Source organism: Leptonotus elevatus, chromosome 18 (genome assembly GCF_054856555.1).
Source record: "Leptonotus elevatus isolate MCC_2025b chromosome 18, RoL_Lele_1.0, whole genome shotgun sequence".
Lineage (NCBI taxonomy): Eukaryota > Metazoa > Chordata > Actinopteri > Syngnathiformes > Syngnathidae > Leptonotus > Leptonotus elevatus.
Window position 1 is genome coordinate 10,108,264 of NC_141256.1, and position 26,342 is coordinate 10,134,605.

Consider the following 26,342-nt stretch of genomic DNA (forward strand, 5'->3'; position numbering starts at 1 on the left):
ATCAAGGGTGAATACTTAGTTTAAAACAAACTGCTGGGATTTCTCCATTGGAAATCCTGGTGCGTACCACCAGGCCCGACCAAATTACAGGTGTGAACATGGCTTTAATTAAGTGTGAAGTAAACAGGGACCAAATGCCTGATGCAAAACGTAGTGTATCATCTTCTGTTTTGGCCCGGACCAGAGAACCAAATTACAAGCGGGAACATGGCCTTAATTAAAGTAGGGAAGCCGTTGGATGTTTCGTACAGAACCTTGTCCAGCCGAATCGCATCCTTTTTTTTTTCTTCTTTTTTTTTTTTTTAATCAATGCCAGTGTAAATGCAAACTATACCAGGATTAAATGGCTAATACAAAACACATAGTGTATCATTTTCTACTTTGGCCTGGACAAGAGAACAAGACTACAGGTGAACCTGACTTTACTTGAGGTATATAATTATTTTTTAAATTAATTTATTTACTCACTTACTTTCTAATTAGAGCAAAAACAGAAACAGGTTTGAACCGGAAAATCTTTGTTTGATTTAAAAGATGCAAGTGCACCAAATAATGTCCTTCCACTTACAAATATATTGAGGTATCAGATCGTCTTTTAATGGAGAGATAGATCTTAGAATGCACATTTACAGTACTGACAAATTCATTCAAAAGTATGTAAAATGGCAACAAAAAAACTCATTAATTTAATACCTGATATCGAATCGAATCAAATCGGTGCACTTTTCAATCGAACCGTACTTGAATAATTTGTTTACGCCACGTATTGAAAACCATATCAATCGTCTTTTGTAAATAGTTTATATTAATATTATTAATATTAATTATATTATATTATACCTATTACCTACAATTTGGCCACAAATTTGCATTTTAAATCCCTATTGTGGACTCAATTTTATTATTTTTCCCCCCATGTGATGTCTGAGGCTTTATAGATTATGAAGTAAAGTAGGACTGAATGTTTAATTCAAAACACACCATGTATTATTTTCTGTTTTGTCCAAGACCGGAGAACCAAATTACAGGTCTGAACATGGCCTTAATTAAAGAAGGGAAGACTACGGTTGATTCATCAGGAGGGTTCGTACTCGGGGATCACGCAAGAAAGTGTCAGTCAAAGACCATGCCAAGAGGCCCTCAGGGGGCGAAAAGAAACAGACTGGCACTTAAATTAATTAAGACAAACACACCTACACCTGTTCACATACAGCTCGTGCTCAGACAGATTAATTCCACCCTCACACTACTGAGTCATTGCTGTGTCTCAACACTGGAAGAATAAAAGAAAAACAATCCCAAGGTGGAAATTAGGAATGTGTCACAACGGCAAACAAAAGCGTACGCTAACAGTTGAAAACAGCTTGAGAGTCTTATTCACTAAGACAGTGGGAATGGGCTGGCTGGCAGAAACAAAACATATCATGTGTTGCAGCGAGACAGTCTGAAGCAGGAACACCTGTGTCAATATCTTCCTGCTTGCAATGTTTTTATGATGGAGGCACTGTCATTTCTAGCCTGAACCGAAGGCTAGGATATATATAAGAGGGTGGGGGGGTTGAGGGGCTACAATGGCGGGATCAGATAATAAGAGGAGGTGTATATGTGTGTAAGAGAAAACAAGCCCGGGGAGAGATTTACACAGTTTTGACGGATTGCATTTTCCTGTGTTTGCATTAGGGAAAGGGTTTTGGAGGGATCACAAGGCCACTCAAAATGCTCTAAATAGATTTTTATTTTTTTTTTTAAAGTGCGCGCACATTGGGACCGTGGAATGTTGGTTTTCAATCTCGGACACATGAAACGCTCGCATGGAAAACCAGTGCAGCAGTTGTTTTTTCAATCATCTATTCAAGGGCTTCCTGGTGGGTGCAAAAAAACAAATGTGTGTTGAACAAAAGACGGCGGCGTGTGTAACATTGAGCAAATATTAAACTGAAGTCATAATTGAGCATCATTTCCAAATGTGCATTCATCTTTTGGAGATGATGCAACAGTGCGATGAAAAGATACGCTCGTCAACACAATATTCGGCACTCCATATCCCCCCACTACATCACACCCCCATCTGGTGTCCATTTCTCCTCCATGGACCCCACCATATACCACAAGTCTGCACATGGACTGCACATACTTGTGCTAGTAGCTACTTTTAACGGTCTAGGGGAGGAAGTCACTTTATGGGCGCATTTAATGAACATTTGATAAAAACAACATTGGACATTCCTGCGAGGGGGGTTGCAGGGGTAACGTCGGAAGCCGGACGAAAGGGGGGAGTATCTTTGTGTTTAAAACAAGTGTTAGATTTAGTGGTTTGTCTTTATAGTTAAGTCTATAAAGCTTTCATTGGTTGAGGGTGGAAATACTGCTCCCTCAATGCGGCATACATGGCTTGCGCTCAGTCCTAAGACTCCCCCCCCACAGCCAAATAAGGGTTGCAGTTCCTGCCACTAGTCCTTCTCCGCCTCCTCCATGCTAGTATCGGACAGCCCCCTTGGGACCGCTCCTAAAGTTCTTGCTAAGAACAGGTGTCAAGGGTCAAAGTCATAAGGACCTATTATCTCGGCCATTACCGGGTTGACTTCCAAGCCTCATCGCGGACCGCTGGCTTCCAAGTGTGGTCAGCCACCGGAGAGATGAGGAGTCGGACAACATTTAAGACTTTTTTTGGAAGGAAGAACCCCAAAAAAAAAGGAAATGACAAAAATATGTGATTTCAACCACTCTTTAAAGCACAACAATGTGTTTTTGGAAATCATCCCCTCACCTGCTGCACAGACTTAGCATCTGAAATCCCCACCCCGCTACTCCACCACTCTTGTTTCTCATGCAACATCTGGCACAACAGTTAAAGGTGTTCCAAGATTATTTTATGCACAACAACAGAGCTGCAACATGCATCTGATGATTATAAAAAATAAGCAGAAACTGAGAAGTCTAACGCATTTCCCAGCCTCTTCTGTCACATCATGCACTCCCAGAAGAATTTTTCTGAGATCTTCCGCAGTGCCGTCTTCATCGATGTCGTCCACATTTTTAAATTGATGACAACCGTGATTGGGAGAGTAAAAAACAGCAGCTTGGGTGAAGAGAGAGGTTGCTTCAGCAGGGTGATGTTCTCTTCAACCAGGAACTGTCTGATGCTCAGGGCGTTGTTCTGCCGCAACTTGCCAGTTGATTGTCATTCTAAAAATAGGGGTCAAAAATGGACCAATCCTCTACTTAGGTCTATTTGACCAACTTTGAGTCAAAAAATACTGAAGGCTTAGGTGTTTAGTCTCTGGGAAACTGACTCTTATAGCTGAACAGAGTCTGAGCTGAGATGTTCCAGAAATGTTTGGTCTGTCTAGAAAGATGGGTCCATAGGTCTGGAGAGAAACAGCATCACATGACCATCTGAGTGCCGGTCTAGTTCGATTTTTGTCTGCGGTACTCGCTGACGTTTACCCTACAGGAGTTGGCATTAATGCAGCTGCTCTCCTAGACACATCAACAAACAGACCTCGGAGCTGAACTGGAGCAAGCGGCCTGGGAAGCTTAAGGAAAAAGTCTGGGGCATTTAGTGGTCGGATGGAAAATGGCAGGGTGCAGACACAAAAGAGCAGGTGCGGTGGGCATGGTTGTGACACAAACTATCCAAATGCAGGGATATAAAATCGGATTTCCAGATTCCTGGCAAGGCCCAGAAGAGGAATATATTTACTTGCTGCTTTTATCTTTGATGAGAGAGGCCTCAAAGTCGCCATAAGCGATCTCCGATTGGCTCGCGGCCACACGATTGCTCAGGAAAACGTATCGACGCGAGGCGAGACGATAGCCTCTTAAGGGATTTCTCTTACTTGCGAATCCTTTTTCTTCCTTCATGTGCTGCGCACGCTAATTTTAGAGGTGGTGCTGGTGGTGTTTTTTCTGTATTCCGAGAACAGCCAGCGAGATGACGTCCAACATAGCTAAAATTGTGGCATGTGCGCTGCAGCTCTGAACACATCAAACGGACACGCGTCCACAGGATCGGTTTTAGCGGGGCAAATAAGGAAATTATTGCACGGTCGAGAGTGCTTTTATATGCATACACACTTAGTTAGGCATGTGAGCAGGACTCAGGAGTCAGTGTACATGTGCCACAAATTAAATTGTTTGGACTTTTATCGCTACATTTACATTACAAAAACGCAGGCAGGAATTGACAACACGGCGACTATTCTTACATATGTTCAGCCAGCGCCATTGCTGTAAGAGTTAATCGTCCGTGCAATCGCTGCGCAGTTGGCCTGGAGTGACATGCTGAGGTCATTACCTCTGGCTTTGGAGGAGTCCATTATAAAGTTCTACATTTGCGAGCTAAAAACCATCGCCAGGTCCACAGTTAAACGGCTGTTTAATCACCACGAGTTCCTTGGGGAAACATCGAGCGAAACCTTTGATGGACAAGCCCTTGTGCCAAACACTTTTAAAAAAAATAAAAATAAGAACAACCGTTTGAAACATTATTCAAATCCCTTTTGACAACAGGAAAGGCTGTTTCAAACTTTATCACTCAGTACATGGATTGAATGGCACATTCAGTATTTTCCAAGGTTTAAAATCAGGCTCCTTTTCAGGGACTATCAAAGGAAGGGGAATTCTATGTACTTCATCATCTTTTTTTTTTACTCTTATTTTACTGTCGCTCTGTGATCAAATAAGTTCAGGATGTGTTTCCAGCCCTTTGTTCACCAACACATTTCTACAGAGGATACAGGAAGGACTTCCATATGGACCACATATGAACTTCTAAAACAGGCTGGCGAATGGATTTGCCTCTAGACACTGATCTAAGGTCAGTGCCGTGTTTATTCCTGTTGATGGTTACAGTTGGTTTTTTTTGGTGGGGGACGGTGGGGGAGCAAAGCGAAAAGCGACTGATGACTAGGACGCTTGCCGAAGGGCGTCTCCTACACCCAGAGCTTGAAAGGGTATGTGTGGTTACGGGAGCGGCCTCCATCTTTGTAGCAGGAAGTGAAGAGATCAATCAAAGGCAGTGAGCAACATGACATCCCACAGCACGCCTGTTAAATAAATGTCCATCTCTGACACAGTAAATCTCACCATCATGGATGTTCACATCCAGTCTTGTGACACATGGCGGCCTTTTTGCAACCTTTGAGGGCAACAGTCAAAGCTCTGGCAGCTTTCATGGAAGAAAAGTATTTAGCCCTTTGCTGAGGTATGATTATCACATAAGACCAATGATAATATTGTCAGGAGTTAGTGCAATGTCGATGCAGCACCTTGTGGGGCTCTAGGCCTGGAACTGGCTTCGCAGAGCACCCGTTGATCCTAAGCTATGAAAGGAGACCTGTTGAGGAGTTGGAGGGGCTCACTTGGTGGTCTATGAGAACAAGCTGGTGCCGAACTTTTTGTACTTAGTGCAGATTACCAGAAGGCCGCTTCCAGATGCAGAGCGCCAAGGGGGTGACAGGCTCTCATTTGCTTGGGTGGTATGGCAGAATTTTACTCCACCACACTTTTCTTATTAGCCTAATACACTTTGTACAACATCCATCGTCAAGGACACAGGCATCAGATCATCCACATCGAGCTGCCGGTCAACGCTATTCGCGCTATTATCTAGATCAACATAGAGTATCTAAATGGCAGGTGAAAATAGGTTATTAACGTAATTATGTGCCACACAAGATTCATTACAACATCAAGACAAGAACCGGTCATTGTTACTTTGTCTTAACAAACCAACTGCCTTGGATAATGTAACATTTTGAGCTAACCATTGACAATACAAAGTAAATATCTGATTTGGTAAATCGAGTGGGAATCATGCAGATTTGATTTCGTCCAAAACCTGTAAAAGATTCACGATTAACTTTGGTTTGTGTTATTCATTCATTCATTAGCCAAACTACTTATCTCATAATCAGCAAATGTAATGCATAACATGATGATGTTCAATAAAAGTTAAATTTCAAAATTCGGTTTAAACATATTATGTTACATACCAAACAACTTGTCATGATAAAGACCTGATAAGAGCAGATCTCTGTTACTTTGCTTTAATTAGACAAATGCCTCTGAGAACATGTTTTGAGTTTATGATTGACACAAAAAAATTAATTACCAGTACACTAAATAATCAGACTCATACGTACAAGTTTAAGATTAGATAAAATAATGTTACTTTTGTTAGGACCCATGATTCAAGTTAAGACAAAAGATGATTGCCGTTACTTTGCTTTAATAAATCGAATGCCTTAGATAACGTTGAACCTTTGATTTGACAATAAAAGTCACTAAATCGATTCTGACTGAGATCAAGATAAAAGAATAGGTGGGTGAATTCAACATTAAAAACAAAACGTACAGTATTATGCTTTCCTAAGCGTAAAATATTGCCAGATGTCCACTAATAAGTCTTAAAAACAAACGTACAACATATGTTTATAAGTGAAGACGTGTTTGTATTTCTGATTAAAAATCTAAAAACTGGTGTTTGTGCTGTATTGTATTATACTTGCCAATGAATCCTTTATGTTTTCCGATTATCTAATTGCTTAATCGTGATAATATAATTGGTAACATATCACGATAATAGTGTACTCTATGATTCCCACCCCTAATGACTAAGACAGACTACAATAATATTCTCTATGTTTCACTAGTGCATGCTAATGAGCTGCTGTTCTCTCTTGAAGTCCCGGCGCCAACTCAGCTGCAAGGTGTATTTGCCACTCCTTCAACCTGCTGACCGACAGGCTGACAGCAGCGTGGTAAAGTCTGCCTCACCGGGCTTCCCGTTACTCACTTCCTGTCCCCGCCCTGCACCTGCACCTGCACTCCAACTTGTGGGTGATGTCATGGCAGGTTTTTCCTCTCCTCCAGCCATGGCATAATGTGTGAACATCCACCAGCAGGCTCCAGCTCAAACATCAGTCAAAGGGTCCACACAATGAATGTGACTCTTTATGGCTTCAAGAGAGGAGGACCTCTTTGGCGAGGCGAAGGCTTTGTTGAGAAGAGCGTCACCTCAAAGAGATGTGTAGAAGACGTCAGAACTGTGCCTTCAAAGTTAGTCTTTCTGCAAATCTTGACTGAGCTCTGCATAATGAAAAAGTGACCTTGAGGGTGGGTTCTGTTTTCCGGTGAGGAGGAGGAACAAACTCTAGATGCCCTCAATATATGGAGAAATAATTACAGTGGGCCTTTATACCATCAGTGACCACAGTGAAATGATAGATTGAGAAGTGCGCACTACACTACTTGGGCCCCATGACCAAATGGAAATATTGTTTAAGCACGAGTAAGGTACATAGTTTTTTCCGCTTTCCTATTTCATGGGTTTTTTCAAATATTTTTTGAGAGTTTGTACGTCAATGGCCAGGAAATACTTTTAGGCAACTGTCAGCAGACAAGAAACCAATGAGAGGTAGTGATTGATTGATTGATTGATTGATTGATTGATTGATTGATTGATTGATTGATTGATTGATTGATTGATTGATTGATTGATTACCTTGCCCTAGACGACAAATAACAATTGCTTTTCTATACTCTACTTTTCCATGTGAGCATGGCTATCTAGATTCTATGGATATAAAATACCATTCACAAGTATCTTATTCACGTTTTCATTTATTTTCTTACCTGTAGCGTACGAGGGTTGTTGTTTTTTTGAAGGCCTTATTTGTACAGATGTACGGAAGAGGATTAGGGCCAGTGAAAAGGGAAGAAAAGGTTGGCAGGATTCATACTTTATTCTCAGAATTCTGACTTTAAAGTGAGAATTCTGACTTTATTCTCAGAATTCTGAGAATAAAGTGATAATCCTACCAACCCCTTTTTTCTCTTCACTGGCCCTAATCCTCTTCTGTAAAAATGCCAGGGTAATTACGGAGCAAGATTTCTGAACATTTATCCAGATCATCACCCAAAGATAACTTGGCCTCACCTCTCACAAAGTTTTGTGAAAAATGCTAGGATCAATCCATCCATCTAATTATACTTATCCAGAATTGGGAGGTAATGAAGTATACTTTAACTCTGACTTTCCGCCTTACAATTGGCATTTGTAAGGTTTGCAGTTTACCAACATACAGTTGACAGTGGAAAGAATCTCTGTACTGTCGCTGTGCAAACATGGTGCGTTCTGTTGACTGGAGCATAAAATAGTGCTGTTGGGTTTTGGGTTTCCAGAGCGGGATCAGGGCTGCAGTATATTGAGTCCATGTGGAGAGTGCATTTTTAATCTGAGCCTTAGCCACAGTCCTTCCTGTTTCTAATTTGGCGCTGCAGTGGTTTTGTCCTGAGGCCAAAAGCCTCTCTTCCACAGAGTGTCTATTTCCTCTGAAGTGAATAGTAGCAGGTGTGCTGGCCCTGGATCCCTTTAGAGGAGTCTGCTTATGAATGGCCCACATCTCACTCCTTTTTCGCCTGGCTTTGTTTTCCTTTATTTTCTTCTCTTCCTTTTACGCCAACATTTCTGTCTGACTCGCATTCTCTCTCACACACTTCCGTTGCTGTTGTGTCTTCAACAGTCTTTTGTCTCTATCATCTCTGCCATCTCTTTTCTTTTACTTTGAAGAGTCAAAGACACACACTCTGGACTGATCAAAATAATAAGACAATGACAAGAACAGTGTGGTAACATCTTAACCCCCCCGCCATACAAGTGTGCGACATAAATCTCTCGCACACATAAAAACCTGTGAATCAGTCCAAACATCTGAATTAAGTATATGCAAGACAAACTACAACAGGACCACCAAACAATAAATACATAAGTACAAGAAAGAAAAGAACGTGTCATCAGAACTCATCCAGTCTATGAGCGGAGGAGACACGCTGTCACGCTGTTTCAAGGAAGCACTGCGATTGGAATTAACCTCCAATGACCTTCACTTCCCGGTCACTAACCCCCCTTTCACCAAAATACGCTCCCTAATGAGTTGGACTCAAGAGGTACAGCTTTAGCTCTAAATCAGAGAAACCATCCCATCATGCCATATTCTTGCTTATCACAGAGGCAAAACAAGGCAAAACAAGGCAAAGGGGGTGGATGGTGGGGGATAAAGTGTCGCCTGCCAAAGATTTGTGGCCTAACGCGAGGGTGAAATACAGCTGCAAAGCCATTAAGGAAATGAGAGTCCAACAAGACGGGCTGTTGAAAAGCAACACATGAACTCTTAATGGTGTTTGTTGAATTTTGTTTCCACATCATTCGCCCAAGCAGAACTTGGTGTAAAGATTATGAGCTCGCCATGTCTGTTTACAGAGTTTGTGAGTCTATAAAACATGCAACAAACCCTGGCAGTAATCAGTTTAGAAGCAGAGTACTTCTGAGAGTCATCTGTCAATGATATAACAAAAAAAAAACGATGAAATAGATCCCCGCGTGGTCTTCAATGAGCCGTGATCCAAACGTGCCATTTTAAGACACTAATTTGCAGATGGAAGCGGTAGTCTTTGACCCTCCACTAACAATTGAGGTTAGCTGATCTCTGCGCAGGCCTCTCTCTCCCGCCTCTGCTCTTGTGATTCTCTGCCAAACTCGACCGCGGACATTTACGTTTTCCAGTAGTGGCGTTCCTGGCATCAGCTCACACTCCTGTGTTTACATAAGATGTTCAAACTTGATGCAGATTAAACAATTCCAATCCAGAGCCTCCGACTTCAATCACTGCCTTCATTTCGACATTAAGTTGATTAAGTTGGGGGGGCCAAATCACCATGACCACTTCCTCAAAGTTTGGGTGGAGATTTGTACACCAGTACATCCAGAAAGTATTTTGAAACTACTCATAAGTGGATTGATGTCACCCACTAGTTCCCACAGGCTTGCATGTGGTTGAATTTGCTCCGTGTGGTGTGGAGTATTTTCCTAAAAATCTCCCGAGTCCCCTGGCACAGGTTGTTTGGCAACGGTTCCATTCCCACACTTATGGTTTTAAACGGCCTGGCTTTGTCCTCACGAATCCAGACCAAAGCGCACGTAGCACAATGCAATTTCACGAACACTGACTTTTTCCATCCTTACATCAGATAATCACTGATTACTTAAACTCAGGAAACATCGAGCAGGTCAGACACCAGCCACGCCAGGTTCATTTTCCCATACGAGACAAAAGACAAGTTGACTGAGGACAGGCTATAGTACAGTTGTGTAGTTTGAGGATGGGAAATCCTACAGAAACCTGAATGCTTTCTGACCTTTTCCTGGGAACAAGGCGAGTTTATTCGCCTTCACAAAGCAGTTCCAAAGTTTGTTTCCCAGGAGTGTTAATTGTTTCTCACTCCAAAGGATGCCCTCCAGTTGGGATGCTTTTTGGCTCCTCACCTGGGTCCTTTCAATGAATGTGGGATGGGGATTGACCTTCATTGGTACCGCTTTGGCTGCGGTCCAGCTGCCCATCTGGTCCTAGCTAGCGCAGCTATCCGAGGCCTGCTGCATTCAGGATGGCTAGCTGTCCGCCTAATTGTATCACATTCTCCAGGCTTTGTCCTGCCATTCCCTTGCCAGCTAAAGGTTGCAAAAATCTCATCCGCCACATCAGAGGGGATCTATTAACCCTTGACCCCTAGTTGGTGTGTGTGGACAAGGCTGCTCCTCACACCCAACGCCGGGCCCATTAACACGTCGCCCTGCAGCAGAAAAACTATTTTGACGGGCTGTAATTGGTGCTAAGTGATGGCGGACAAAGACCCCCTCTGTGCTGCCCGTTGGACTGAGCAGCACTGACCACTCACAGAGCTTCACGCTTGACATTTCCTTTCTGGGTCTGAACTGGGGAAGCCCCTTCCTGCACCACCGCCACTCCTCTGGTTCCTCCATCCACACAGCCCCCTCTGCTCCTTGCCACGCCGCTCCTTTGAAAACGTGAGATAATGAGGGTCTAGCGGGGCGAGTTGGCTGAAGCGGGATTGCGCGGTCCAGACCTGCGTAGGCTGATTAATCTAACGGTGGGGCCATTCCTTTCAAAGCCAGCCTAATTAGTTTATGTTAGCTGCAGAAGGTCAGGGAACGTGTTTGACTGGAGTCTTTTCTTTAAATGCCACAATGGTGTGATGATCTGTAGATGCAGGTGCAGCAACCGGCCTGCTTTAATGTTGCCGAGCCGCTTGGCTATTCGGTTGAGTTGCAAACCGGCAAAGACAATGAGGTCTTTTAACTCGTGACACTTGACATTTACTGGTCTCAATCTGCTTTGATGGCTTTTCAAGTTCATCTGTCATGAACTCAAATATTATACAACATATAGGGACAACTGCATATGTCTGGTATTGAATGCAAAATAATTTAGTGACAACCATCGCAATGCTCGACTTCCTTCAAGCACTCCATTTAATGACTGACTGATCCCAAATCCCCCAATATCGTTTGTATTCACAGGAATACGCCAAGGCACCCAACCAGAGTTGTCTGTGTACTTAAGACAGGTCTAGCTCTCTTCCCCAAAGGGCCATGCCACTCTCTCATCCCCCGTATTTAACAGACTGATGTCAGACAGAAGCAGAGGAGACTTTAATACTAAATGTCTGCCCCTGTCATTACCCGCCTGTGCGACCGCCTATCAAAGAGCTGTGAGTGATGTGGGAAAGCCTGGGTCCTGTCCTCCCAGCCCCTGTAGGCCAAGCTGCCTCTTCTGTCCAAACCAAACTGAAAACTACAGGACAGGCACAGCTAAGGGTTGACATCAAGGAGGAAGTGGTCTCTTTAAGCCCACCCTGTGGTCAGGGAAGGAGAGAAGGCTAGATATTAATCCATGCCGTCTTTTTCTTTCACGCTTTCTTCCTGTTCCTCCAACCCAGTGAGGCAAAATCAAATTAACGCTTAACTACTGTTACACAAAAAAATAATAATGCCAGCTGGTGAAGCCTCAAATCTAACACAATCCACAATCTATGAATGGATAATTTGTCTTAAACCGAATTTGAAGTGATGCACGGATTACATACATTCTAATTCTGGTGGTAATCGATCTGCTGAGAACCAGCTGGATTTTGAATTTTTATGGCCTTTTAAGATACGGTGCATATGGATGCCGTTTGAAATGGTTGACTGATTAACAACAGGTTTGATTCGGTTGAAACAAACTAGTGGGATTTATCAAGTCTGCGATTCTAACTAACTGAAGATGTTTGTTCTCACACAAACAAACTATGCTGGGTTCAGATCAATTCAAACAAAAGACAAGGATATGTGTTAAAATGACATGGAAAATAATTGAGTAATCACTAATATGGAACAGTTAAAGCAACTACAATTGTAGGATACGTTATAGAAACTTCATCTTTGCTTCTTTGTAATCATATTTTTAAAATACCACCATGGACTGGTAAACACAAATCCAATCCTAAATTGCATTTCAATCAGTTTTCTAATTCTAAAATGATATCTAATAAGATATAGTTTTGCTTCAAGACAGAACCAGGACCCAATGTGCGATGAAAAACATGCCATGTCTTATTTTGTGGGGTTTGATCCAAACCAGAGAACCAAGGTGTGAACACACCCTCAAACACCACGTCCAAGATAATCATAAAATCTCAACAGTATTTGCAGCGGTTTATTTACAAACTCACAATATGAAAATTATGTTTACTAATACTCCAAATCCTGCTAGGCCAATTCATTTCTGTCCAGATTTTCCAACACCTGCGGTGAGGGAAAACATGCCAGCTCACTTCACCAGCCAGTCCATGTGATGTGGTCCTTTATGAGAGGACACCTGCAGCACCCAGAGTTCCCACTTGGCTTTGTGAAAGCATCTGAACCGAGGGGTGAGGGGTGGTGGGGGTATGAGGGGAGAGCTGTAAGCCCAGACCCAGGTTTTGCCTCGAAGGCCTTAACTATATCACTCCAGTCCACGGGTTGCCTTTGGCCTTGCTAACTGTTCCATGAAATGGGCCCCAGGAACAGTGCAAACCTCCCAGAAACAGGCCGCTCACTGTTAGCCAACAGTGCTGCCTTTGTGTGAAAATTGTCAAAGCTGGCCCGTTAGTGCACCGGTGCTGCCTTTCTTTTGAGCCTCAGCTGTGAACAAACAAAGCTGGCTAAAAAGGTTTGCATGATGGTTAGCTAGGTAGCTGGCTAGCTGCCTTGGTGCCTGTGTCCATGAGAGGAATGATGTGTTTGTGTTTGCCGTGGCTTGCAGGTGGGGCTTCAATGGCGCATGAGAGAGGACACAGTCAATGGCCTGTTGATGAGGCCGTTTTTGTTTTAAAGGTGAGTACAATAGAGGAGCACAAATCTATAAAGTCTAGCGCATGGGTCTGCAACCTGCGGCTCTGGAGCCACATGTGGCTCTTTAGTTTCTCTCCTATGGCTCCCTGTGGATCTCTAAAAAACACTAAGTAGAATTTTTTTTTTACATATTTTTTAGATAAAATATTATTTAAATGAATTAATGATTTAGATTTTTTTTAAATGAATAACTGATTATTCAAAACTGTCAGGGTTCAAATTTTGAAGTTGTCAGAAAAAGAGAGACGAAAGGTAGATGAAGAACTTTTTCAAATTACCTAAAAATGTCCAAAAAGGAAGAGAAAAAGTGGAAAATTACCATAAAATGTCCACAGCATTGCCACAATAAAACCTCTGAAAATTTATTTAACGAGTCAAGAAAGAGAATGCTCACAAAGTAACTATAAACTGTCCAAAACCAAGAAGGAATCCTTAAAATTACCATGAAATGTCCACAAAATTGCCCCTAAAAATGTCAGAAAATGTATAGCAAATAAAGGCAGAAAAAAATAGCCATAAAATGCCCAAAAAAAGGAAGAAAAGGAACAAAATTACCGTATGTCCATCAAATTGTCAAAAATGTCAGAAATTTTACAAAAAAGCAGAAAAGTCTTAAAAAAAGAAAAAAATTAGGTCTGAAAAATTACACACAAAAACATCCCCAAAACGATTAAAGATAGAAGAAAATGACACTCAAAGTATTGGATGCTGCATATTTGTCTGTTATGGTGTAGCTCAAATTAGCACGGTCTGGGGCCTTCTGTCCATTAGACTAACACTAACACACTGTTTCCTTCATCATAATCTTCAAATGTTTTGTGGCTCCAGGCAGATTTTTGGTTATTTATTTGACCTAAGATGGTTCTTTTGACAGTAATGGTTGCCGACCCCTGGTCTGGTGAGATCCAATTTGAATCCGCAGTGGTTCTGTGATTCGTCCGATCGAGCTTCATATTTTCACTAAACCTTTCAAACCCACATACTAATATTTAAGTCAAGATCGCATACACAGAGACCAGGTCAAGACCAGGACTTTGAGGCCTTGAGACTATGTCAAGACCAATACTTTAGTGAGTCCAAGACTTTGAAGTGACTCATTCAAAGCAGACCCTTACAATCTACAGACCTTGAAAGTAGTCTTAAAATCAATCCTCCAGTCTTACAACACTGGCAAATACTGAGTTAAATATAAAGGATTGTAGTCTATCATTTGTTGTATACGTTGTCGTCATTGTTCCGTCTTTGTCGTCAGCCAAAGGAATTATACACTAGTTTTTCCAGTGTCTCTGTGGTACTTGTTTGTTAAATTCATAGTAGTCTGTTTTCTTTTCTTTTGAGATGTTTGGATGTCACTATTCAGTACAAAAGTTTACAGGACAGAAAAGGACAGAAAAAGAAAAACACATGCACCACTAGTAGCACTTTCGTTTGACTGCTTTTCACTTTTTTTCATAATTGTTCCCTAGTTGCTGTTTTTTATATCTTTGCTCTCTGTGCCAATATAATTCAACATCCACAGCCAAGCCAAATATTTGCAGCATGGCCTGTGCTTCTAAACTGAGCAGTAGTTTGGGCAAAAGAGGTTGGTCCTAGCCAGGAGCACTGCGCAGACAAGGAAATTAGATACAGATTCCCTTCTTATCCAACTCCTCTGCTTCTAATTACAGTTTCTGTTCTTGTTATACAAGAAATAATTCTTCAAGTAAAGATATACATCTTTTTCAAGCACTCGACTGACGTTTTCTTCCACTTAAATCAGCACCTTGCATCACAGCATGGATGGCTCTTGTTTACCAATTCTTCGGAACAGATGACACAAACTAGAGAGTCAGAATCATTTACAGTTTGTGCAGTTCCCCGCAGAGAGGCCCAGCAAATGCTTCTACCACAGACTGCGTGGGGAAATATTTGCAATGGTTTCCATCCAGATCTGGGTCACTTGGTTCCACAGTCACGGCACAGGTGAGCTGGAGTAAGAGCTGTCTGGCACTGGACATTGGCTGGCCTTTACTTTCCACACAAGAGCAGTGCCACAAACAGTTTGCAACAACAAGAGATGCCGTTGTGTCCGCTGCTCTCTGCATTGCCAACTGCTGCCAACCTTTCCCGGGTCCCACAGGACAGTGCGCGGACAGGCCCTTGGTACCCGCTACGAAACGGGTCCGGTCAAGATGGGTTTATGAGTGTGAGCCCTCGGGAGAAGAGTGAGCTGTCGTCCAGCGGTGTTGCGGCAACAAGCAGTTGAAAACAGCCTCTCTCACACCGAGTGTGTTTTGGCACACGAGGGCTGCAATCATGCATGATTAGCCCAAGAACTCCATTCCGAGGCTGGACCGGGCCTTGTTCCTGTCACCTTGTCAGAAATGATATTTACTTACCACTTTTCCGAAGTGTAGTGAGAAATAAAGAGAGTCTTGAGTGATCGATGGAAATCGGGCAGGTGTGCAATGTTGACTTAAATATTTTTAAGGACCCCCACCCGCTCTCCACAACATCAAAACACAGATGGCCCTCATGTTGAGTTTCACTTCACTTTAAGAAAGTTTTTTTTTTTATATACATATGTCAAGGAAGTTTTCATTGTGGTGGTTGATTGACGCGATGAACAGTAGAATGGATGGACAAACAGATTAACTTTGCAGAGGAAACCCAGGAAATGTTATACGCAAATTTACAGACTCTGGATTTTATTTGCCAACTCACAGATCTAAATTTGTATTGTTTGACCTTGGCGGAGGACCCACGGTGTCATGTATTTACTTTCCGGCTAATTTAATCCAACAGGAGACTGAGGGCAGCAAGAAAACAGGCCCCAGGACACTCAATGAAACAAACAAGGGAGTCATGGATCTACTTTTAGACAAATTTCAGCCAAGAGGAAAGTAATGACTGAAAGAACATGGGTTGATGCAACAAAGTGGAGTATAATTTCAAAACTTTTTAATAGAGATAGACCAATATGTGTTTTTCAGGGCCGATACCAGTACCGATTATTAACTCATTTGCTCCCAAAAATGTATCAATATGTTCTATTTTAAATATTACCATGCTCCTAAAGACGTATTTATACCTTTTTTAATGTTATTTTTTTAATGCTAGAGCATACAGAAAGCTTTGATGCAGCCTCTGAACTGAAGAGAATGCTTGAAGCAGTGCTAGTTATTACAAAAACGGCCAGCAGGTGGCAGCAGAGTATAAGCAATCAACCAGGGCCATGTTGCAAAAAAGGCCGTTTTCCCCAGTGTTTTAAACTGATTTGTGAATATTTTGCTATAATCTAATGCTAATTGCTGCAAACAGAAACAGATACAGATGTGCTTTTTTTCCTGATGAAAGAAGAGACTCTATTTTTTTCTTTTGGTACACTCTAAAAACAGTTGGGTCAAAAGTAACCCAATTATAGATCAAAAACGGACCGATCCACTTTATGGGTCAACTTTCTAGGTTGTTTTATACAAAATGACCCAATTTTTTGACCCAAGTAAAATATCTGACCAATATTTATGAATTGTTTTACATAAAAAATATATATATTCTTGACACAAAGTTGGGTCAAATTGACCCAAGTAGAGGATCGGTCCATTTTTTACCCATAGTTGTGTTTTTAGAGTGTAGGTTCCATGTTCTTATAGCAATAGAAGACAATATTCTGTGGGCCTTGCAAAATCAGTCAAAATCCAGTAAAAAAAAAAAAAGCCGGGAGCGAAGGGGATTGGTTTCAGTGAAAATGGCCAGGAGTGAATAAGTTAATAGCCAAGGAAGCCATTAATCAATATTTGGAGCCACTATTCACTTTCACTAAAATGGAAAATATAAGCATAAAAAAAAAAAATCAATCTACTTTACGAATTTGTTTAAGCATGTTTATTAAAAAAACTTTTTTTTTTTTTTTTATGTAGTCACCTTCATTTCAAACCAAAACCAGAAGATGCAGAGAGTTTCCAAGGTCGACAGTGTCTCTCATAAAGTTGACTACATTTTTAAATAAATAATTCCCTGAAGTTAACACCGTTTATAAATCTTTGAGATCTATTAACGGCTGTTAGATAATTATTTTTAAAGGCCAATGTCGACATTCGTCAAAATGCTGAATATATAATCGATAATCGGCCTGTCCCCTAACCTGCATACTCGCCTGCCTAAACACCGTAGCACTGAATGTATCCAAACAAAGTTCTCTTGTATTTACTTTGACAATTTTTTATCAAGGAGGAGACACGATTCAAGAAGAAAACAGGCCACACTTTAGCTAAATTACGCCTGTGGAGTACGGTATTTAACAAGTGCTGATCCAAACTAGGATAGTTTGGCTTTGATGGAGGCCAGCGTCCAATCTGCCATTCTAGTGTAAACTAGTACATTTCTTCTTTTTTTTTACATGTGCGGCCTGTGTTTGGCTTGTATAATTATTTGTTTCCTTTTGATAGCCAAAGCAGTAAAAGCTGTGTAAAAGAAACACTTTTTATCATAAACCACTTTACAGATTACACAATCAAACTTCTGTTTTGCACCTTTTTCAAGTGTTGACCCCGTTTGACACCCGGCGGCGATAAAAGAATGCAGCTCTGAGATTTTAAACCCCGAGCTATGCGAATGCAAAGCCGGGATATGTGAATGCAAAATGTGCTCAAAGTGAACCTTGCCTGTTCTTCAGCCGCTTAATAGCAAAAGCAGCCTTACACATTCAAGGGAGTGAGTGAGCTCACCCCTGGCCAGCGATCGGCCCACAACAGGTGCAGCCCTCTCGCTTCCCTCTCCTCGCACTCATCTTGCTGCAAGGTTGTTTTCCTCCTACATGTGGAAAACATCTGCAGCGGTGGTCCGTCTGTGTCTCCCCACCTCCCCATCCCGTTATTTACTCCCACTGCCCTCGACTTTCTTTCCCTTCTTTTGCCAGGAACAAGGATTGTAAATACGAAGAGGTGTCACTCCTGGGAAGGCGGCGACGTCTTTTTCTGGACACAAGTCGGAGGTTTGCCAAGGCATATTTTTATCATGAAAAGCCAACATGGAATGACACAGTCATGAGCAGCTGGCTTGCTAATTTGCTCTAAAGCATGTACAAATAGGGAGACTCACACGTGCCATAAAAGTGGACAAGAGGCTTAGGTCAACTTATGCTAGGGAAGCCTCCTAAATAGATCAAAAAGAGAGAAAAGACCGATGTTATTTCAAGGCCTTTGGTGCCATTCTAAATGTCTTGTTAACCATATTATATATACGTATTTATATTAAATACAAGACATTTTGAGCCCTCTATTTCATGAGTATAATGTATTTTTTTCCCATTAAAACCCTGATGTATATAATCTGACACATGCATTACACAGATAATCCATTAGAGGGCAGTATCACCCAGCTGATGGCTTTTCCAATGCTCTTGCAAGATCGGCCAAAATGAGAAAGGAGAGACACCTATACTTATAAAAAGTGGGAAATGTTCTTGGAAATACTAATATGTTTGATATATCTGTTTATTATTATATTTTTGACAGTTATAAATGTATGAATTTAAAGCCTTATGACCGGATGTATCAAATATGACACAAATCAAAAGTCATATGCTGCAGTTGATTTCCCCAAAATACTTTTTTTTTTTAATTGTTCAAAAGGACCAATAAATACTCTATTTACATTGAACCAGAATTGTCTCATTTAATTGTTCAGGCTTTATAGGGTTAACATTCAGCAATTGTGAAGAATTGACTGTTGAGTAATTGTGTGTTAAAGCAACTGACAAGTTCATAAAGTAGTTTGCGGTCTGAAGGACTGCTACGGGAATTTGAGCTACAAAGACCAGCTACAGCACATCCACGCAGATGTTATGTTTTCATTGACGCTTGTAGGTGGTTTGACAGACGGATGGACGGTCGGAACTAGCGACAGATGGACAAACAGACAGAAATAAACTGCGGTTTCAACTAGTTAGAACAGCTATGGGAAATTGAGCTCCATCCACACAGTTTGCAGAGGAGGTTATATTTTCTTAATGGTTGGTTTGACACAGGGGCTGGCTGGACAGACCAGCCAAGGAACAGATAAATGGAGCTACCAAAAGACAGACACACAGAAAGAAACTATAGCTTCGGATTTAACTTCTTCGGACTCATAAAAGACCAGCTACTGTAGATAAGTTGAGTTACATCTATAAAGGCTTTGCCAAGGAGGTTATGTTTTTATTAACATTTGTTGGTTGGATTGTACAAATACTTTGTTACTGTACTTGAGTATTTTTTTTCAGTACTTTCCTAAGTATTTTTTTTTTAGACTTCTTTTTACTTTTAACCGTTACATTTTAACATGAGTATCTGTACTTTTTATCCGATACATTTTTAAAACAAGCTCATTACTTTTGTTTTAAATGCATTAAAACGATTAAAATAATAGACATGGAATGAAAAAGCAGACTATCATAAGAAGCGTTACACATGGCCCCCTACATCTCAGTTATAAAAGAATATTTAGTGCTGTCAAAGTTAAAGCTTTAACTTTGACAGCATATATATATATTTATATTTATATATTAGGGGTGTGAATTGCCTAGTACCTGACGATTCGATTCGTATCACGATTCATAGGTCACGATTCGATTCGATACAGATTAATCCCGATACGAATCTATAAATTGATTATTGCGATTCAACTCAAATTCAGAAAATACTCATCAGTAAACTTGTACATGTACACTGTAAGATTTGTATGAAAATGTATTTATTTATCTGAAAATTCATGTTGCAGTCTGTTTCATGTTTGAACAGCACTGAAATGAAATATTAAGGCTTAATATAACATTCTTCCATGCTTAATATGTAAATCCTAACCCTAAGTAAGACATTTTGTTGAATCCTCCCATAAAAAAATTTATGTCTAATAACCGATTCGGCTGCATATTGAATCGATTCGAAAGCTGTAATATCGCGATATATTATCTAATCGATTTTTTCTAACACCCATTATATATATACACACATACATATATATATATATATATATATATACACACACATACATATATATATTTATATACATATATATATATATATATATATGTATATACATACATATATATATATATATACACATACATACACACACACACTTCAAACAGCTAGGTGCTAATGAACTGGATCCTGTCAGGGTTTGCTTTCCGCCCCCACAATGGCTCCATTCACAGAAAGCCGGCCACGGAAAGTGTCGGTAAAGTTATCCCGGCTCGAGTTTATGCAACCTTTTCTAACCCTCAGTACGTCTTTCTCCGGCCCCCCTCCACCCCTGGGCCTTTAAGGTCGGGCCAAAGACAACACTAACCAGCATCAGCTGATACAGGCAGAGGCTAGCCGCATTTACATGATTCAAAATGGCACCCATTCATGGCCGGTTGGAAAAGTGGACGTGCGGCGGGAAGCAGCGTGAGGCCCCCACTTCCTATTACACTTTACCTGCAAAATCGGTCACGGCATCTCCGAGGTGTTTGGGGGGGGGGGGGGGGGGGTAGGGGTCTTCGTCCGCAGCACAGCATGCGGCGGCACGGCATCAAATCGCTTCCACACCATTGCCTCTGAAATCCAGGCCCTGCAGAGGAAAAGGTGGTATTTTAAAGCCATTATAGGCGCAGTGTTTCCTTCTCTAGTCTCTGAGGGCTTTGACAAAGCTAATAAAAGTCACAGGGGCGCATATGGCTTCATTCAGCACACCTGACATTCACACAGGGACAAAAAAAACGGCATCAAACTTTCCCCTCATGCCGGCTGACAGTGACGACAAAAGAGAGAGAATTTGAAGGTTATTACGCACAATTTGCGTCTTGCAGTCGGCCAAGAACACGCCTGAGGTGGACGATCGCCATCTCTTACTTTTCGGCAGAAGTGAAGAATGAAAAGGAGCTGCCAGGGACAGGTAAAGCGATACTGGCGGTTTACGGTAGCCACATTTCCCAAAGAGGCACCATATTACGTCCCTTGCCATAAACCCCGTCTCATGAACAACCTTATACACCGCTGACAAGCACTATTTACGACAGCCTGAGCAGGTACCATGAAACTTTTATTTCCATCAGATGTTTCCATGCGGAGTACGCTGTGCAGAAACTACGGATATCAGGGGTGGCGGCCGTGGCGTACAGTGATGTAATTCCCATCATCCTCGCACCCCCCATCTCGCTAGCATTTGTTCCTCCCTTGACAGAAGCAGAAGGCCACCCCGCATGTGCAACTTTCCACTGTGCAGCACCACATCGATCTTATATGTACTGTTACTTCTCGTCTAATTTTATCCAAGAGGAGATTGAGGGCTGAAAGAGAACGCATGCATGAAACTACAAAAAGACTCCCACATTGAATGCATCAAAAATATGGTCACCTGTATTTACTTCTCAGCTAATTTTATACAAGAGGAAACTTAGGGCAGCAACAACAACAAAAAGGACAACTACAGCAAAGTGGAGACTGTGGAGCATAACAGTGAATCATCCAGAGCTAAAGTGTAGCCAAGGGGTAAGGTAGCATGACTATTCATTTATTTTATTACTTCCATCTTGGCTTTACACTAGGGGTGTACCGATCACAATTTTCCGTCCGATCACCGATCTTTTAAAAAGTCTGACCTGCTAATCACGATTTTTGCCCACCGCAATTTTTTTCCATAACAAGCAGCATCCACCTTCAGTGTTCCGATCTTGTTTAAAAGGAAAACATTGAACAATATCTGTAAAATAATACAAACGGTTTGTTTTAACTGCACATGAAGTAGTTCTCTGGAATAAAAATGTAAAGCCTATTAGTCATCTCAGCAAAAGAGGACAGTGGCTGACTTTTTCAGACCTCTGAGGAGGGAGATGAGATTGGAGGAAAAGATCGGTTTATTTTTAAAGGATCGGCCGATCACCGATCACCCAAAATTAAGGAAATCAGGGCCAATAAATCGGCCAGTCGATTGATTGGTGCACCTCTACTTTACTCTTCTTGGCCTGGGGTGGTTGGTTTTAGGCACTAATAAATCAGTACTGATGCAGCAAAAAGGATATCAAAGAGCAGGTAATATTTTTTGCGAACTTAACAAAGGCTTCTTTGGTTTCTTTGCTTTCAGAAACGTTTTCAAAACTTTGGATTTTCTATAACATGGACCGAACACTTTTATAAGGCTCAACGGAAACCTCTAGATGTTTCCATTAATAGAAGCCCCTATGGCTCAACACTCATATAAATAAACAATTAACCTGGAAATAAAGGAACCTTTATTCTGAGCTTCTGGTTGCAGCGCAAACCAAATCCATTTGAAGTTATCATGATCAATCAATTAGTTTGTTTTAAAAAAAAACTTTATCAACTTACTTGTAAACCAAACAAGCTTGAGTGCATGTTACGTTGTGTGGCAAGGGATTTCATGACCTCCAAAGAGGTCGAAGGCTTCCGAAAAAAATAAATTAAGAAGCCGAGACTGGAAATGTATTTTCAGGAGAGCAATGAATCTGCGCTTTAACACTCGGCGGGGTCATAGGGCAGCGCCCCGTTCCAGTCCCCAGAGTCGGTTGCTGTCAAGAGCTTCTCTTTCCGTGCTTCTTCTCAGGCCTCCCGACTGCCCCCCGTCTCCCTTTCTGCACCATTCCCACAGGAACAGGCCCGGCGGTCTCACCAGGTTGCAAAGGTGAGAGCGTCCAAGGGGTTGGGGGCGGGTTGGTAACATTATGAAAACAACACTTTTGAACCGTGTTTACCTCCGCACCCATATTGAGTCATGAATTAGGCCTCCGTCAAGCCATCAAAGCGAGCGGTGAGGTAGTTCCTTGTTGCATTCATGACTCCCTCACGTCTATCCCCAACGCCCCACTAAGTCTCTGGAAGAACCCCCACCACCGACTTCCCACCCCCCCCTCAAATCTTCCCCAAAGCACGAGCCTCTGCGGCATGAATGGGTCATTGTGATGCGTCTCCATCACGCCAGCGAATGTTTTCACTTCTATTTGATCCATAGGCGAGGCTGCTAATTGGGTAAGCGTGTTCCCAGGTCACCGGGAGGTTTTCCCTTTCCGTAAATACGGAAAGTCTGCAAAAAAAAAAAAAAAAAAAGGCACCCACAGATGTCGTTTCCCGCCCGCCTTCCATTTCATTTATTGTGCCTTAAAAAGTTCACTATATCATCAATATTCACCCTTTACTGTGACTCACTGCAGGTGTTTTAGGGACGTGGACCAAGTCTGACTGGTTGTTTTCCATGTTTTCCAAAGCTCAGGCGTTTATTTGTTTGTTTTTTGTTCCCTCCGTACAATTTACATTTCCTCTCACACAAGCCCACTGCAATGATCTCATTTCCCAGCATGACACACTCAGCATGTTTGTTTTTGGGTGCTGCAGACACCTGGAGACTGGGGACTATAACGGGGTGATCGGTTTAATACTGTACTTCAAAATACTATCATCTGAGTAATAGTAGTAGAAGATAAGTGTATTCACTTTGAAACAAATTTTATCCAAGAGGAGACTAAGGGCAGCAAGAAAATTGGCCGCTGCAGTAGAGCAGAAACTCTAGAGTAGAATAGCATAGCATCCAGAGCTAAAACACAGCAACAGGGTAAGCAGAGGAGGCAAATTTGAGCAGAGACTGTGACTGTGTATAAAGGCTTTTTCACACTGCACTTAGAAGAGCACAGAGCGCTGCCGACAAACTCATTCATTGTTTATGCTGCGGGGGTGCGACGATGAAACGCCGTGTAGCGTCGCGGCACAGGGTGGGCAAAATGGTCGTCGCCTTGCTGTGCCTCAAGATGAAAATGGTCAACTCGGGAGGGGCATCACTGTGATGTCATGAGGTGCATCCAGTGGGAGAGGTGTTAGCAAGCCAAGTGATTTCAGAGCGTTAATAGCAATAGGCCAACCAGCGGGAAAAGCATTCATGCTACTTCCTGTTAGTGTGCAAATCCAAATATGGGCAAGCCTGCCCCACGGTGACCACCAAGGAAACAAAGTGCAGTGTGAAAAGGACTAAATACTGCAGAGAAATACGGGCAACATGGAAGATAAGAAACAGCGTCGGGCAAGAAAACAGGCTGCAGCGGGAAAGCAGAGACAGTAACAGTAATACAGTGTTGTGGTGTCTGACTATTGGTTTTATTTGTTTTGTTTGTTTTTTTGTTCTCCTGTGAAATGTACATTTCCTCTGGCCTTGGTATGATCTCATCTGTAGGGTGCGGTCCAAACGGTCAGCAAGACTGTCCTGTAGCTGCGCCCCGCTAGTTTAAAACCCCTTATGATACCACACCGTTAGCGCCCTCAAACACTCACTACAAGTCAAGAGACCAGGCTTGGACCTCCAGTTTTCCCTTAGGCAAGACGTGACCCCAATAAATGCTCAATAAGCCCCCTGGGATTGTTCACTTTAAATGGATACGCTTGACTACCTACAGCCTCTAAAACCAGGGTGGTGTTACACTATAGGAAGCAAATGTCAGCCCCGGTTTTCTTCCTTTCAGAACAGAGTACAGTATTATTCCTCAAATCCTACTCCAAGTGAGCATGGGTTCAACTCTGACATGGTCTACTGGCGCCATCTTGTGGCAGCATCTGTGCTGTTATTTTGAAAGCCCAAACGGAGATAAATTAAAAAGAAGTAATTCTCTGGATAATTTAATTTGCTTTCCAGTTCATTCTTTCTGCGGGTTAGATGTTTGAAAAGTTAACATGTGATTTTAGTCATGCTCCTGTTACTAAGTGACTAATAAGTCATTCTCTCTTCTTGCTATGTAAATAATTAGCCAACTGTCTGCAAAGAGTCATAAATGAATTTCCCAATAAAAGTGACTAAACCATGCTGCTGTCATTATTCTATAAAGCATTTTGGGATCATGTACTGTCAAATCCAACAACTGTTAAAAACTTGTATGGGTTACAATATAACTACCGTAAATCATCCAAAAAAATGTGTATCTTAATATAAATATTGCCATAAATAAAAAAAATACATATTTTGTGCCATTAATACCAGCGACAGAAAAGCCAATTAGCAAGTCCCAGCATGTCAACTGTGTCTGAATTTTCCCCATTTGTATTTTGTAATCACTTTGTGTTCATTAGAAATGTAGGCCTACAGGACGGCCACTGTTCACTGTTCCATTACCCCTTGGAATATGTTCTTGATCTTCTTTTCAACAGATACTTAATAGATTCAACAAAAAAAGGCTGAAATGATCATTTAAGCTATTTCCCGTTTTCTCTCTCACACTACCCTGGTCAAATGACACATAAGATGCTATGTGTACTAGCATAGATACAGTATGTGAAGAAACACTAATGACGCAGGGGCGAATTTTTTTGAGATTGCTGTTGCACAATTGTGCTGGCTGAGTTGATGAGTTAGTTGCCCATTGTAAAAAAAAAAAAAATGCTGCTTTATAAGTTTGGAATTTCTTAATAACTTAATGTTGTTATTTTGAAGGGTTTTCTAAAGCCCATTTCAATGTAACAAATTTATTTGAAATTGAAGCCATTTGAATCGTGTCTTCACATAGAGAAAACCTTTTGTTGTAAATAGTGCATGTTTTTACACCCACCAAAAAAAAAAGGGAAAAAAAGCATGGCAGATACTTTACACACACGTGCTGAGAATAAGTCACCATGGGAAATAACCATTTATAAACCATCGTTTGGGGAAAAGTGACTTTCCACAGAACTGGCGATACCGTCTCGTAAAGTAATGAGTCATCCCTGATTCACTCACAGGAAAGGATGTGGGTAGGAGACAGGAGCCCGATTCAGCTCAGGTTCCTCATTGCGGGAATCTAAAAAGAAAGACAGAGGAAAACACCTGGTCTCTTCACTGCATTTTTTTTTCATCAATTACCTAATGAGGTATTCAATCTCAATGAGAAATTGGAGGGAAACGAGCTAACATGCTAACTGAATAATGCAACCACCTGCTTTTAGGTTAAGCCACGTTAATTCCTCATCATTTTGTCAAACCTAAAACAGGTAGGTGTGCGTCTTGAACCCAAAACATGGCGGTTGTTGTGAACACAATCCTCTTTTTTTCCCTCTGACGTTTGAATAAAGAGAAGACAGACGAGCACTTTCGCGTACGTCACTCACCTGGAGGCTAGGGGGCGCGGCTTCCGTCTGAA

At 41.7% G+C, this 26,342-nt stretch overlaps 1 long non-coding RNA gene across 1 annotated transcript; it reads right to left on the reverse strand.

Annotated features, from left to right (window-relative positions):
• Window positions 1–20,266: 20,266 nt before the first annotated feature.
• LOC147158537 (uncharacterized) lies at window positions 20,267–26,293 on the reverse strand. The gene is made up of 3 exons (XR_015090786.1): window positions 26,139–26,293; window positions 25,943–26,003; window positions 20,267–20,806 (listed from the first exon to the last, which is right to left on the reverse strand). It is a non-coding gene; the product is annotated as an uncharacterized LOC147158537 (long non-coding RNA).
• Window positions 26,294–26,342: the final 49 nt, after the last annotated feature.